This window comes from Natrix helvetica (genome assembly GCF_964273705.1).
Source record: "Natrix helvetica genome assembly, chromosome: 1".
Taxonomy (NCBI): Eukaryota; Metazoa; Chordata; class Lepidosauria; order Squamata; family Natricidae; genus Natrix; species Natrix helvetica.
This window is the reverse complement of record NC_138548.1, coordinates 326,804,335-326,821,800: the sequence shown is the minus strand read 5'-3', so window position 1 is coordinate 326,821,800 and position 17,466 is coordinate 326,804,335. Positions and strand designations below refer to the sequence as shown.

Below are 17,466 nucleotides of genomic sequence, written 5' to 3'. Positions count from 1 at the left end.
GCAGAACAGATTATAAAAAGCCCTGCAAGCCCTTCTTCAGGGTTCTCTTTCTCTTCTCTTCCTTTCTCTTCTTCTCCACCAACACTGAAGCATGTGATCACTTTTTCTGTTCAGGACTCAGGCCATGTGGTCCTGTCCACCATTAAAACCATCTTTCCAAGCAGCCTCAGTATCTCCAGTGTCTTTTTCCCCACTTGGAGCCGAACCCAGAAGGACATTTCTTTCAACACCATTAAACCATCTTTCCAAGCAGTCTCCATGTTTCCAGTGTCTTTCTTCCCACTTGGAACCAAACCCAGATGGACATTTCTTCCAACAGTTAGAATATAAAATCAATGTAAGGATAGGCTCAGTATAATTAACAAGCAAAAGAGAATCTAAGGAGTAAAACATAACAAATACATAACACTGAGAAAATCAAAGAAGAAAATATTCCCAACATTTGATGAAGTAAAGATCCAAAAGGCTTTCAGAGCAAGACAGATAAAGAAAGATCTCAATCAAGAACATTAATAATAAGAAAACACAAAAAGAAAATAAAAATGATTTTTTTCAGAGGTCCAGGGAAATCATAGGAAAATGTATTTCGAAGGGTAATTATGGAAATCTCATTAAGTCAAATGGGGGGAAAACCCATTTGGAGATAGTAAGTGTATTCTGGACAAATTGCAATAGGGACTGAGGTAGAACATGAAATAGACCAGCTGCCAAGTAGGAATTCAGTAGTAACAGGTTGACCCAGTGACATTTTTTAATCCTGTAAGAGAAGAATCATTTAAACTGCCCCATGGTCCTATCTCAAAAGATATGGAACAAGATGATATGGCAGAGAAATAGGAAATAACAGCCATCTATCAGTTTTGAAGAAAGAGAATGCAAGTGTGTGTGTGTGTGTGTGTGTGTGTGTGTGTGTATTTGTCTAGATCCATTTCAAGCTATTTAGCTCTCATCAGCTAGCCATACCCTTACTGGGATTTGAACCTGGGCTGTATTACATATTAGGCAGGAGTCTTAGCCACTAAGCCACGGGCTCCCCCCCTTTATCAGCTGAGCCAGGGAAATAGGTATGTATTTGTGTTACAACCCCTGGTATGCCCAAATATGGGAGGAAGCTCACTACTCCCTCTTTCTGTCCTTCGGCTCATTACAGACTCTTGCCTAATATGTAATACAGCCCAGGTTCAAATCCCAGTAAGGGTATGGCTAGCTGATGAGAGCTACATAGCTTGAAATAGATCTATACTAGTCTCCCTTTATTTATTTATCAGCACAAATACAACACAAATATAAAAAGGCAACATTAAAAATAAAAATATGGTTTTCTGCCTGGATGGTTTTCTGAATTGAGCCGAAGGACAGAAAGAGGGAGTAGTGAGCTTCCTCCCATATTTGGGCATACCAGGGGTTGTAACACAAATACATACCTATTTCCCTGGCTCAGCTGATAAAGGAGGAAAGCCTGTGGCTTAGTGGCTAAGACTCCTGCCTGATATGTAATACAGCCCAGGTTCAAATCCCAGTAAGGGTATGGCTAGTTGATGAGAGCTAAATAGCTTGAAATGGATCTATACTAGTCTCCCTTTATTTATTTATCAGCACAAATACAACACAAATATAAAAAGGCAACATTAAAAATAAAAATATGGTTTTCTGCCTGGATGGTTTTCTGTATTGAGCCGAAGGACAGAAAGAGGGAGTAGTGAGCTTCCTCCCATATTTGGGCATACCAGGGGTTGTAACACAAATACGTATGTATGTATGTATGTATGTATGTATGTATGTATGTATGTATGTATGTATGTATGTATGTACAGAAATGATTGCACTAAAGCAAAACCATATATAGAAAAGAGGAATACCAAGTGAATAAACATATTTCAGAAAGCAAATAACACAAGATCAGAAATTGCAGTATATTCCATCTTGAAGGAATTAAGAAACCATGCAGGGATGCCATAGAATTTGCAAGAACTGTTCCATATATTGTGTGGTAATTGAGGTGTGATTGGAACATTTGAAGGATTGAGAAAAGAAGGGAAGGAATTTCACAGTTTCTATGTACCCCATGGCTGCCCCAGAGCTCAACAGCAGAATACCCAAGCAAATATCAGCAACCCCTTTTCTAACAGAGACCTAAGTTTGTGTTTCTATTGTGAAGCCAAGGAAAAACTAGCCAAGACTAGAAAGGTTAGAACTCTGAAATAGTTGCAAAACCTACTGGCCACATATCGTAAGCAAATCTTCAAATCCTCTTTGGAGAGCTTTGCAGACTCATTTTCCAAGAACTCAGCAGGAGGTTTCCTCAGATGATTAAAAAGAGCTCAACGGCCAACCACAGGCCAGTACATTTTATTATCCTTGTTACTCTTCATACAATCTCTGGCTTAGAAATACAACTCTCCACTGTTTTAGATAGAGGGGTAATAACCAACTTCATAGATAAGATCACAAAATAGCAATTTACCTTTGCTTATGAAAACGATTGAGGGCAAGCAATTTGAGAAGATCCTAACACCCAACATCCAACACCTTGGCAACTCACAATAAATAATCATACATAATTATTGTCACTGTTATAACAACCTTATGTGTTCCCTTTGTGCTGAACACTGATTGGCTGTCAATCCATGATCTAGAGGTCTAGTGGAAACAAGGGACAATTTATGTGTTTTTAATCTCAAAACTGCCAACTGCACAATTTGCAATCTTCCCTGTCTTACATGTCTTCTGCAACCCTGAATCCCACTCCTTTCTAGAAAAAGTATGAAAAATTTGCTGTTTTTTTTTTTTTTTTGAATGGTATGGGGGTAGAGGGGAAAAGAAGCAAAATATGGCATGTTTATGTTAAGGCATGTTAACATAAACATGAAGCTCAATTGGCATATTTTGATTACAGACAGAAAACAAATGGTAGATGCAAAAGCTCAATCTCTATTACCTGACAGGCACTTAGAAACATGGAAGGATGTCCAACATTCTCAGGGTTTTATAAATGTTTAAAGAAAGTTCTAGCCCCAATTGTGGTTGTATGTGGAGAACTTTGTATAGGGGAACAGTCAACTGTGTAATTTGAGACTGTGGGTTTCTAATTACAATACTTCTAAGTTTGGAAAACTTTAGTTTAGTTATTAGATAAATCAGATTTATTTGTCATATGTAAATCTTTAGCCTCAAATGGAAAACTGGAGAGGAAAAACCAATTATTATAACAGTACTTAAGGTGCTATGCCTCTTATTAACAGGATAAACAGACCAAACTGTTGATTCTTGCAGAATTTGCCTATAACACATTCCTCCATTGGCAGCTGTCCCTTTCAGGCAGTCTGTGGCTGCCACCCCCATACCTTGCCCTCCAGAAGTCTCCTATCTGCTGTTCCTCATGCCTCCAATTTCTTGTAGGAGAGATAATTGCTCAGCTCCTCTTAAAGGAACAAGATTTGGCAAAAGCTGCACACAAACCTGCTACAGATACACACAAACAAGAGTCTGATAAGATTGTGGATAGGAATTTGGTGTGTGACATTCCATTAAGTTGTTACCTTCTGCCTGCCTGCCTATAAGCTGGATTCAACGTCTCTTGGTCTCTTCCCAGTTACCCAACAAAGTAACCCTTTCATAGGCAATTGTCTGCTTCAATGAAGATTCAACCGTTTTTTATCAGTTCCAGCTTTTTCATGAGAACAAAAGAATAGAAAATGGACTTTTACTTTTTCTCTAACAATCATAGCAAGCCTCTGGATACATTGTGGAAGAATGTGGAATATATTAAGGCTAGTGAGTGCACCAAAATATCTGCTTATTCTTCATTTACAATGAACAAAGATCCTGTGATAATTGAGTGTAGAGAAAGAGATTGGACCACAATATGTAAGGGACTGAGCCAAGGGGTGCATTCTTCACTTAAATACACAGACATGTATTATAAGAGTAGCAGCATTAGGAAATAATTAAGTTGGAATTGAGATTGAAGGTTGAAAAACTAAGAGTTTAAGATATATTTTGTTAGCTAAAGTATAGATAATTTAGAGGATCCACTCCAAAAGTGAAAAAAATCCAGATTAATGTTAAATATTAAGAAGACAAGGGTAACGTCAATCAGCATGTTTACTGGACTTGCAATGGATGGGAAGAATTGAAGTTTTGTTTCTAATTGTCAAGAATAGGCAGACAACGAGTCATTGAAGTAAAGAGGGGAGTAGTTCAAGGGAGAAAGGGACAATCATAGAGAAGAGTATGAAGGATAAGCAAAGATCAAACAATGGTCTTCCACTGTGGAAAAGAAAATCAACAGCTTTTGAATTATGGGTTTGAAGATAGTACTAAGAGAAACATGGGATGTAAGACTATCAGGCAGTCTATCCTGGATGAAATACAGTATGACAATTCTTTTGTAGTGACTGTCGACAATCAAAATCTCACATACTTTGGGCAAGCATCATTTGGCAAGGTTGGCAAGGTTTGGAGAAGTATCATGGATAAGATGGATGTATGGGATTAAGAAATCAGTGGTATGTTTTTGTGAGAACTTTAAACTGTTCCTATAGATGATGACAGCGTTTGTCTACATGATTGCCAGGTGTTTGATGGTACTTATTTAACTGTAAGGAAAAATGATGGACAAAAAAGAATAGAAGCAAAATCCACACAGCAAGCATTAAACCAAAATGCCATCAAAGGAAGAGTCTATTTAAAGTCATGTTTCCTAAAATAACACGGGGCTACATTTTGGACCATAAGTAATATGGTAGAGTGACAAAAGACGCTAAAGACAAAACCCAGAAAATTATGAGAATTGAGCTGAGTTTCTACTGGAGCCACAGTCCCTTATGGGTGTCACCACAATTTTCCAAATATACAGTTGGGAAAAAAAAGACAGAAAATAAATGATATAAATCAAAAAAGCTTTTTTTTTTTGCCTTGCGTGGAGAACCTTGCAAACTTGTATTATATCAACTACAGAATTTGAAGAAAAACAGATAAAATTGAGTTGGCTTGAACTCTCTCATCAAATGATACAAATTTATATCAATATATCCATATAGATGGATGGATAAGGATGGACTTTCAACTATCTAATGGGCATCTTACATTAGCTGCTGCCATAGATCACAGGCGTTTTTCTTCTTGATAATATAGAGAATGATTGCAGAAGAGCTGATAGCGGAATGACATACCCACCCAAACCAGAGATTATCACTTCAATATGACATTAAAGGAAACGTGTGAAAGGAACAGTTGCTCTTACTTTCTTCCTTTTTTTCCTGCCTCTGATCGCGCCGGTTAAGTGGCTGATGGCAGAATCGCTGTCAAAGGATGTCAGCTCCTGACAAGCCTTAGAACAGAACAGAAAGATGCTATTTGCATGGAAAACAGCTCTCTCTCTTTGATCACAGCTGCATACTGCAAGCTGCACCTGCTTAAAAAAAGAAACAGCTTATGCAGGCTACATGTTGCCTCTGTAGTCAAAACAGGAGAAACAGCGGATAAGTGCTGACTGAAAAGAGAGGACATGAATTGCTGACCCCCTTTTGCAAGTGAGTGACAAACTGCCTATTGGCATGCAACGTCAGAGAAATCAAAGCCCAAAGAGACATCATTCAGGCAGACGCTCAAGGAACAGGGCAGTGGCGGGTGGGGATTGTATTAAATAGAGAAGAAAGGCAGAAAGCGAGGAAAAAATGTCAAAAAGCAATGTGAATAAGTAGCTGGGACCATTTAAAATGCAAGGTTTTAAAATCCCTGGTCTTTGGGACTGTTACGATCACAGATATCCACAAAGAAGCATAAAACACCTATTTTGCAACTCATTCCTTTCAGATCACAACCCAAAGGTGCTTTTTCAAGAGGCAACTAGACTTCCTTGTTTTTCTTTGAAGAAGTTTGCTTCTCATCCAAGAAGCTTCTTGAGGTCTGATTGATTGGTAGGGAATGGAAGGATTTACGTATATTCTTTGCAGACAGCTGGTCATTTGCATTCTTTTAGAGAGTTGTTGAGGCCACTTGGAGGCTTGTCTGTGTCCTCCAGTTGCCAAGCATCTGAATTTTGATCATGTGACCACGGAGATTTTACAACAGTTGTAAGTGTGAAAAACAGTCATAAGTCTGTTTTTTCAGTGCTGTTGTTAACTTTGAACAGAACAGTCAATAAATGAACCGTTGTAAGTTGAGGCAGATGAAACCACCCCCATCCACGGAGAAACATTCATTACTGCTCAGACTCTACCACCTGCTGTGACTTGTGGGAGACCTTAATCAACCTAAAACTCAAGTGGCCAGGTTCACAGCTCCAGTGACCGTGCCCATTACATTAGGGCTAACAGTTTTGAACACTGCCCAGATAACTGGGCATGGATGTACCCCAGGAAATTCCAAAGGATAGGTACAGCTGGAGTAATCAACTTTGTTAATTTAATTATTTTGGTTTTGTGGAAATTGCTTTGTGCTGTTTTTGTAAACTGTCGGGAGTCACAATGAGCTTGCAGAATGAAAATACTTATAAGTAATAAGCAAATGTGGTTAGCTGTTGCTTTATCAAGATTAGGGGTGAGCACTGGGAACATATTAGAACCCATAGCACCTTGAAAGAATGGAAAAGATGAAAGCTGACAGTGAAGACAGAAGCACCGAAACGAAAATGTTGTAAGTATTGTAGGAATTTAAAATCCACCCCTCTACTAGAAAATGAAATATTTTAGGAAATATTAAAAGGGCAGAATATTTCCCCCTAAAAGGGAGGCAGGAATTCATCCCCCGCTGTCAATGGGCCAGTCTATTCTACATAACAAAGATGTACCTCCTTCAGGAGGACCCATCTAGCAAACAGAAACTCACCGCATGACACCTGGGAAGATTACACCAGCCAGCAAGGCAAACAAGCTTGGGTCTCAGGACAGCCTACAAAGTTAGCCAAGACCCCCCAACCCCCTGGGAGTTTGACAACCAAGCAGAATACATTTCTTATACAGGAACAGGAAACAGAGAGGTGGGGCCCAACAGAGAGCATAAAACTCAGGCTCTCTCAGAGTCTCTGCCTTTTTCTTTTCTGCTCAGGAGCTCAAGCCATGTGATCCTGTTCAGGAACTCAAGCCATATGATCCTGTCCATCATTAAACCATCTTTCCAAGTAGTCTCCATGTTTCCAGTGTGTTTCAGTGTGAACTGAACTCAGATGGACATTTCTTCCAACACTATAAGCAAATTAATATAGAGTATGTACCTATCCAATAGAGGATATTTTTCACCCAATTTACTCTTAAAATGGGAGGACTGTTTCACTTTGCTTTTATTTCTTTTCTAGGCATTTTCATAAATTGCAATTTATGAATGCCAAGAAGTGATCAGAAGATACATGATACAGCTGCATTGCTGAAGCTCAGTTCCTGGATGAGAGAGGTGCTAAGAAATCCCTTAAAATTCTATTATGAAATAAATTATGAAATCTGAAGATAAAGACTGGAAGCCTCATCCAGAATTTCAGGGAAAAGTTTCCCCTCCCCCTTCTCATCAAATCCTTCACAGAACCTCCTGAAATCAGCATGCAGTAAAAATTTAGAAGAGGTGAAGTCATGGAAAATTGGATGCAGGAACCATATTGTTCTTCCTTTGTTTGCATTTTTACAGAACACTCAGTTTTACGTAGTTGAGCAGGCAACCATTCCCCAAATCTTGCCTGGTAAGAAATTAAGGAAAGAAGGATCAGTATGTGTGTGTGTCCTTAGCACTGATTTCATTCCTGTTTGGCATAGTTTTATTTTTTCTTTTAATCTAGCAACTCTGTGTCTCTTTTATCAGATTTGTCTCCTTTTGGAATTTCCAACGTAAGATTTTCTAATTTATTAAAGAGCTGGATTTAGAGGTTAGTGGGGCGGGGCGTAGGGGTGTTTTCAACTTGCTCTTCTCCATTCAAGTCAAACCCTTCAGTTCTGAGCTTAAGTCTTAGGTGTTGGTGGCACTTTCTTAAAGATCACAAGATTTGTGATCTTTGTCTTCAGCTGAACTCACTCCCAAAAAAAGCAATGCCGGGAGGTAATTGCTATGCTCAAGGCACAACTTTTGGCTGCTTTCAGTGAGGTTTAGCAGAAATTTCCAGGTGGGTCTTTTAGCAGCTCTGTATGTTACAGAAGTCCTGACTGTACATTCATTAAAAGGATCATACAATTCAGACTAAAGGCTTACTTAGTCCAGGATTCTGTTTGCACAGTAGCCACCCGGAAGCCTGAGGGAAAAGTCTTTTTGAAATAAGAGGAATTTAACTGACGACAATGATCACTTTAAAAAAAATCAGTGATGGCTGATATGGTTGATCATGGGCTTTTTCAGTCCATTAATTTAGAAGATGAATCCACCTGATTTCTTGATGGATATAACAATTCTATTAGTTGTGTTTGCTGTTTCAGTTCTTCTTCAAGAACCTAGAACTTACTCTATAACTTTACTTTAAACGTGCTATGAAATGAACGTATATTAGAATTGGTTAAACTTGCAGTGCATTACACTGTAGACATTGCAGACATTTATAAAATTCTGTTTTCACTTTGTCATTATGGGGTACTGAGTGTAGGTTAATGAGGAAAAAAAGGAATTTCAGCAACTGTAGAATCAGGCTGCAGCATAACAACATAGACAGAAGTGAAAGGGGTCTGAATACTTTCTGAATGCACTGAGTATGAAGGCTTAAATCAAATTCAGATTACAGGTAGTCTTTGGAAGCCTCAAGCTGTCGTAAAATGTCACACTGCACCTTCTCTGTGGTCACATGACTGTATTTTGACCACTTGGCAACCATTTATTCCTTAACACTCTCTCTGGTAGCATTCCTCTTTTAAAATGCGTTTTCGCTGGATGTACTTTAGCAAACATTTATTTTACTTTGGTTGTATTATTTTATCTGATTTTTTATGGATTGTAAAGATTGCTGTAAGATCTTCTAGGTCAAGCTTGTACAACATACGGCTTGCCAAGCAGCTTTGCAGAGCGTGCCAGCTTTTTCTCTTTTTTTTAAAGCACAATAAATTCACTCCTGTCAAATAATGCCATCAGGAGGGATCACCAAGCCTCTGAAGGATATGCTATCAAGCATTTCTGATGCATGCAAACCTCACCATCATTGCTGCCTCCGATGCTGCTACCATTCTGCTAGTCATGGAACAGCTGATTGGCATGTCAGATATTCCTATGTGGTCCCTGATTATTTTTAATTTATCAAAATGGCCCCCTCCAGGGGTGAAATTCAGCAGGTTCTGGAGAATCGGTAGCGGAAATTTTGAGTAGTTTGGAGAACCGGCAAATACTACCTCTGGCTGGCCTCAGAGTGGGGTGGGAATGGAGATTTTGCAATATCCTTCCCCTGGAGTTGGGTGGGAATAGAGATTTTTCAGTATTCTTCCCCTGTCATGCCCAAGCTACGCCCACAGAACCAGTAGTAAAAAAAAAAAGTGAATTTCCACACTGGCTCTTTCCTCTCTAGAAGTTGTGCAGACATGCTCTAGATGGTAGAAAGAGCATAAAGCTTTTTAAAAAAATTACATCCAGTTTGATAAACCATAACAAGTGTCATTTTTGTGCCCCCGTACATTATCATATGACCATAACCTGTTTTTCAAAAATCTTATATATGCCCAGGCAAACCATCTTTGCTGATGGCTAAAGCTTCTTCAGTTAGAACTGAAGAAACTTCTTGGATGAGAAGTAAACACTTAACCCCCCCCCCCCCCCCAAGAAAGTCAATTTGCCTTTTGGAAAAATCTTGGGACAACCATGACCTGGATGATTGGCAATTTCCATAGAGATTGAAGTATCGAAGACCAATTCTAAGAGGCAATGAGAATAGATTGGAAGTATTTGTAGAATAGCAATATCATTTAGACTTATATACCACTTCACAGTGCTTTACAGTCTTCTCTTAAACTGCTTACAGAGTCAGCATATTGCCTTCAACAATCTGGGTCCTCATTTTACTGCCCTCGGAAGAATGGAGGGCTGAGTCAACCTTGAGCCGATGAAAATCGAACTGTTGGCAGCTGACAGTCAGCAAAAGTAGCCTGCTGTGTCACCACAGCTCTGCTTCTCCATTAAATGGAAATGGAAATTAAATACATGATGAAATTCAGAGAATCTTATGAGGAAACACTTAAGATATCTCCAATCACCATGCAAATCCAAGCCTTAGTCTTAAATCCATTCTATTTTTAGGATACTTTGATAGCTAAGTACATTTTTGCTTACAAAAAATTACACTGGAATCCAAAATGCATGAAAAAACAACTGCTGCTAGAGCTTTACTGACCATAATCAACTGCTGACTGTAGTTAATCTGTTTTGTTTACAGGATGTTGTGCAAAGTTAGCCTGCTTGGTTAAATAGCAAGTTATTTGGGCAAACCCGGTCCTTAAGTTGTTGGAGGGGAAACAGATTTTTATAGCAGATGTATAAACAGAAAAGGTAAAGCTGGCTAGCATCCATTAGATTTCCAAGATATACTTGTAAGAATTATACTATTGTTCATGAGCAACCATATGATTTCATAGGTTACTATAGGCATCAAATAACAAGACCATAACAGTAAGGTAAAGGTTCCCCCGCACATGCGTGCTAGTTGTTTCTGGCTCTAGGGGGAGGTGGTCATCTTCATTTCAAAGCCGAAGAGCCAGCGGTGTCCAAAGATGTCTCCGTGGTCATGTGGTCGGCATGACTAAATGCTGAAGGCGCACGGAGCGCTGTTACCTTCCCACCAAAGTGGTTCCTATTTTTCTACTTGCATTTTTTGCGTGCTTTCCAACTGCAAGGTTGGTAGAAGCTGGGACAAGTAACGGGAGCTCACTACATTATGCAGCGCTAGGGATTTGAACCCCTGAACTGCGATCTTCTAATCGAAAGCTCAGTATCTTACCCACTGAGCCACCATGTCCCTTAACATAATGGTAAACACTCATAAATTAAAAATTAAAAATAATTTAAAAATAGCCCATACCTCTCATCGAATTGACAAATGTAAGATTTTATTTGAAAAAGCAGGATTATTTTTTATTCTTGCAATTACAGAAAACATCTAGGTATGTCATGAGTGACACAATACCATGGGCACTGCATTGCCAGCCCTGATGTGATGATGAACTCTTTCGTATAGTCCCGAATAATTCAAAGTCAGTAGAAGATACAGTAAATTCAGCTATAACTTAGAATTCCTCCCATCTAGATGATGTCATCCAAATAGGAAGCCCAACATTTGAATCTGTTCAGCTTCCAAGATTGGCCAAGTGGTACCACCTGTTGCAATGAATCAAAAATCTCCAAGCACCTTTGCCTAATTTTAACCCTTGCAATGAGATTTTATTAAAAGAGAAGGCATGCGTGCTTTCTTAGGAACATTTTCTAGAGAGAAATGAAAAATAAAATCTACTAGACGTTTCTTTCTGCTCCTTTGTAAAATGGAAGTTGTCCAAAGATGTTTGCATCTGTTCACAGCCATACAGGCAAGTTACTCAGGCATAGAAAGAAGATATGGTACAGTAAATGGATATAACCGCAAGATTGGTTCTTCATTTATGAATACCAAATGTCACGCCTACAATATTTTTGTAATCAGCTATCAAGAAAAATGACAGATTCCGTGACATATTCCAAGGCAGTCAGGAAGTGGTCAATTCTTCCCACAGCTTACTTACAAACCCAGTCAGCCAATCCACAGGAAGACAGAGATTATCTCCAGACAACAAAAGCTAGCTCAAGTAACCAACTCCATAGATCAGAGTCTAGTAAATCTGAAAATCTACAGGAGAGGAAGGAAAGGAGAGGGGGGAAAAAAACTGGCATATTTTTATTATAGGAGCCTTGACTTAAAACCCCTTTTTTAAATATATTTTTCTTTATCTTACTTTCTCCATTTTCTTTGCTTGCATTTTTTATTATTTTTCATTCTCTCGCTGGGTTTAATTTTCATTTGCTTTTACTGCTGTAATCTAAATAATAAAATCATTTTTAAAAATGTATTAATCATTATTTTTTTACTCTTCAATATTTTCATTAATCATTTGGATGTTTTTATTAGAGCAGGCTGGACTTAAAACCACAGGAAAACTAACTTCAAAATTCTCAACTAAAATTATTTTCTTGGGATTGATTTTCCAAGAATGATTCATGTAGGTCAGCAATGTAACGTAAGCAAGGACAAAGCAGAAAACAAACAAACAAAAAAAAACCATTCACAAAATAAAGGGGACTAAATTTTGTTTGGCAATGCCAAGTCTTACAATGCTTTCTTAAGTATATCTCCCACCAGATACAAAAGACCCCAGGTCTTAATGCCTTAATGGTGATTCTCAGTCATCCAGGTCATGGTTGTCCTAAAGGTGCCTTTTCAGGAGGCAACTGGTCTGTCTTGTTTTTCTTTGAAGACATTTCGCTTCCCATCCCAGAAGCTTCTTCAGCTCTGACTATACACAACATATATGCACACTGTAAGCTCAAGAATACACTAAGGCAGAAGCTTCTCCACCCCAAAGATAAAACACCCAGACACAAACTGAGCAATGTGATATATGCAGTGAGCATGTGCGGATCTATACATTGGAGAAACAAACAACCACTTCACAAATGCATGGCACATAGGAAACCCATCAGGACAAGATTCAGCTGTCCATCTGCATTAAAAAGACAAAGTCCACTCTTTTGAAGACATCAAAGTCCACATTTTGGACAGGAATGCCAATTTGAAAGAACGGTCAGAGGCAATCTATGTCAAAATTGAACAGCCTTCTCTCAACAGAGGGAGTGGGATGCAACATCATCTATCTCATGTCTACAACACAGTCCTTTCAGCAGTTCTAAGAAGGCTCCACACCTATTTGCACTCCTCAAGTGATCCTGAGGACACAGATAGATCTTCAAGAGACCTAAAGGACTCTTTAAAAGAATGCAAATGACCAGCTGTCTGCAAGGACTATAATTCCTTCCATGCCCCACCATCCAGTCAGAGCTGAAGAAACTTCTTGGATGAGAAGTGAAATATCTTCAAAGAAAAACAAGAAAAGTCCAGTTGCTTCTTGAAAAGCATCTTTGGGACCTCAGGACTTAGCTTGAATTTTTTAGAAAAATCAAAACAATATCAAAGATTGGCAGCCAGGAGTATTATAGACTTGTTTAGCAGAAGGATCAAATGGGAGTGGCAACGTGTTATACGAGCTCAGGGGTTAAAGATGCAATTTTCCACCTGGGCGCACCTGGCTTTTCAACATAAAATGCTGACAACACCTACAGAGATCCTTGGATGACCTGCTTCCTATGTTTGCCATGTAACTACTGCAATTTGGAAAGAGCTTTATTACCAACTCTATTCATGTTTCAAAGATTTTTTCAAGAATACATAACTGCTCAACTAATTACAATGGAACATTTGGTGGGGAGTATACAATATAAGGGAGTATATAAGACAATAAGCATTAGAAAATTATTGGGCACAGGGTATATTATTTACGGTGCTGCATATGCTGAATCTAATATTGCCAAATGCTTTATTGAATGAAACATGAAAAAAGATCTTGGAAAGGAAAAACAACAAAACGAAAAAAGAGGCCAATTAAGCTTTTCAGGCTAAAAGGTTCTTTACAGGGAAAAATATTTTAATTTGCTCATTTTTTAACCCCGTCCAACACAAATTAACATATTGTATAACTGAAAAATGTTGGTTGATGCTTTTGCTTGGGTCTGTAACCACTGGAGATTTTCTTTTGAAGAATTCACAGGAGAATTCAACATTTTCCATTTAGGGAGTTCAACCATATCCTAAGTGAAATCAAAACAAGTGCCTGGGATGGCAAAATTAGGCAGCTACTAGCCTTGTAATAAATCATGTATAAGAGCAGCCCCCAACCTTTTGGGCACCACGGACCAGTTCTGTGGAGGGCAGTTTTTCCACGGGCTGGGTAAGTGTGGTTTCACACACTGCCTGGACCCCACACATGTGTGGATGCGGCATCCCTTGGTTGTGCAGCCCAGTTCCTGGCAGGCTGTGGATTGGTGCTGGTTCATGGTCCGTGGGTTGGGGACTCCTGATATATAATAGCCAACCTGAAATGATCCAGACTATGACTGGTAAATACATACATACAATAATATGGTTCAAAGGCATTTAACTTTCCAGATTGTCCCTCAAAAAATGAATCTAAATGGTTGAAGAATAATTTGCTTAATGCAGATTTATTACATTTTGCTTAAAAACTACTTACTGTGCAAGCTTATTGAGACACAGTTCTACAAATTATTTACTTTAGCATAAGCATTATGCAATATCATTTTCCAGACAATGGTAATGTAATTCTCTCCCTCCGTATGATGCTCTAAAATACATAGGAAAACATTTCAACCACATTTGAAAGGCAACAGATTGCGGAAGATAAACTAGAAAATCAAAACTTTAATCAAAAGGAAATAGGCAGTCTACAAGTAATTGAACAATTTGAGAACCTATGATCACATGTGCCCTGATGGTTCTCCTCAACCCACAAATAGAGCAATGACATGATTATTCTATTGGGCTGGAGAATAATAATAAAGAAGTGAGGTTATTTTCAATTTAATTATTTTTCAATTAAAGGCAATAACAGGGACTGCAGTGTCCTTTGCAAAGGGCACTTATTAGAACGATAAATCCCTTCACAAGAAAGGTGGATTCATCTACAAGGATTCATGGTTCTCTAAAGAACTTCCATAAAAATAACTACCGGTAATAGATCTAAAATATCCAAATCATCACAGGATAATTGTCTTCTTCCTAGGCATGTTCCTTCAGCATGTGGTAGTTGACTGAATTAAATTTATTGAATTATTTTCTGAATCCATTTCAGCCAGTATTTAGAACTACTTATAGTTTACAAGAGACCTTAGTTGATTTGTACAATGAGGTCTTCTATATCTGCAAACCACAGGCATGTTTTAACAGAACAGTAATTTTACTTTCTGTTTTCTAAAAGTACACAGTTTATTATGGCATTCACTCATATATATCGGAGTGCTTTAAAGTTCTAACTTATCAGGAACTAAATAAGCTGATATAAAACATCCATTCTGCAGGATCTTCCAGTCAACAGAGGAAGCTGCACTAGTGTTTGGTTTAATTTAGGGTTTTTAAATGTTTGAACTAGTGAGACAATATTAAGATTTTGGAAGATATAATGAACATTTCCCCAAAATATCAATGTATCAGAAGAAAAAGTTGATCCTACTTATCCTTTTTCAGGCAGCTCCCTCACCTCAACTTACTTTTATCCTTCTTCAAGCTCCTTTGGGCACACTTCCAATAAAAAACAATCAGCTTCAGTCTATTTGTTTTATTTTTGAGAACAGCTTTGGCACACATGCAGTTTGAAAGCATGACGGGAAATAAAAATGTACAGATGCACCTCATGTTGAGTTTAATTCCAGTAACTACATGAACATATCAATTAAGTATTGTGGACAAAAATACTTAAAATGGTTTGTTACCTGTCTTCTGAATTTTTTTAAAAAAATCTAGCATTCTAATGTAGAATTTAACCCTGGAATTCCCTGTTAGTTAGTTCTAGGATGGGGTGCTAACTTTGCTTAGTTTACCTCAGAAAAGGTAAGCCACATATTTCACCTGCTGAGACTTTCTTGAGAATAAAAAACTGTGTTTGATACTGACTTCCATTTGTGGCATGGGAGCTTCCTGTTTGTTTTATTCTAAAGGTATCAGAAAGGGCATGATACTCAATGGATGCCAAGTGTCAATGGACCTCCAGAATTTGTGGGCATGATATTCTCCCAAGAAGCTGGGATCATAACTAAGGGCTTGGCGACTTACTATTGTGAAGAGACTCTTATATTTTGGAAAGCCACAAAGATGTCCTTAAACTTGCTATATAGAGACAGTTACAAAAATGTTTTAAAGCCCAACAAAAGAAGAAAGCATTAAAACAAAACTAAACTAACTGCCTTCTATTCCCTGGGGTATGAGAGAGGGAGAGAAGGAAAATCAGTCAGTCTTTCCAGATTCTGTTATCATAGATCAATAAACTTCCAATCATTCTTGAGCAACTTGTTTCCTGTCTTGGGGAAGGGATGATAATATAGCAAGCACTTTTAAAGTACTGTACCCTACATATCTAGTGAATCAAGACTGAGAAAGGAAACTTGTCCATTGTGCTAAAGTGCTTATGCAATTTATATCTCAAATGCATATAATAAGTACCTTAATAATAGCTCACGTTTCTAACACTCCCACAGATAATCAAGAGGAAAGCACAGCAGAATGTTTCTCAACTAAGGCAAACATTGATTATACTGTAGTGATACTAGGGACAAGGAAAGCAGTAGTTAAAGGACATATTAGCAGCCTCGTCTTACTGCTGCTTCCTCATCAGTAAAGCATGTTAAGTACGGAAAGCATGCTAGACCGGATTCTTGGAAGGATAAAAAATGTAGATTTTTGGGCCTAAAATGTAAACTCTACAAGAAAAGAGTTTGTAATTTTTTTAAAAAACGAGTATCTCTCAAAGTCTGTCATTTATTTTCCCTACATGTACTGAGGCTAAGTAGCTTCATGACAGCATAGCTTTATTTGCTTATCCTGCTTATCCCCATATTGGTACTCTTTTACTTAACAAACCAATGCAATTTTAAACACAGAACGTATAACTGTTTAATAACTAAAATTTAAAGCATCTTTCTAATTTACACATTGTAATGAGCCACAAATCTAGTAACCAGAAAAAAATTTGGTGGGTTTTTAATGATATTTTTAATCCCATGTTATTATTTTTATACATAACTGAAGGCAGTAAACATATTTAACACCACTTAATGTTCCTTTTTCCCCACAACAACCCTGTGAGATGAGTTGGGCTGAGACAGAGTGACTGGACCAAAATCAGTCTCCTTGTTTCTAGCCTGGAGCCTTAATAACTAGACCAAACAGGCTCGTCTTCTGTAAACAGGAAAAGGGTGACACTGTTATATTCCAATATGGCAGGTTTTCTGACTATCTTCCTATTAACCCATATAATTTTCTATCATAGTTGAGCATATGTATGAATGTGGGGATATTACCTGCAATTTTTTGAGTCATCTGTAAAAGAGAGTCCTGTGATGTATAGAAATGGTTAGCCTGCATCCCAGGTTTGATGTATAAAATTGGAAGCAGGAGTTTTAGGAATGCTTGTCCCCTTGAATTATGTATAAAAAGATAGGATAAAAGCCAACAATGGCTAAAGAACTTGCAGCTGTGATTTCACCTTTGTGTGTATATAATTTGTTTATCTATATTCCACACTTCTTAGCCATCCATTTTCCTCTGAGTAGTGTACAATTTAAACAATGACTACAAATAACAACATGACAAAGTAGCAACAATGGTATATTGGAAAATCTGCAAGAAATATCATTTGCCTTGCAAGCATAAACTGGTGGGAGCACAAAACGGGCAAATAGAAATTGAAGAAACTAAAGTGCTCT

General features: G+C 38.0%; 1 protein-coding gene across 1 annotated transcript in view; it reads right to left on the bottom strand.

The window, feature by feature from the left end:
• Window positions 1-17,466, bottom strand: part of SHQ1 (SHQ1, H/ACA ribonucleoprotein assembly factor) — a 93,498-nt gene that overhangs the window by 25,880 nt on the left and 50,152 nt on the right. The gene's annotated exons all lie outside the window — the stretch shown is intronic.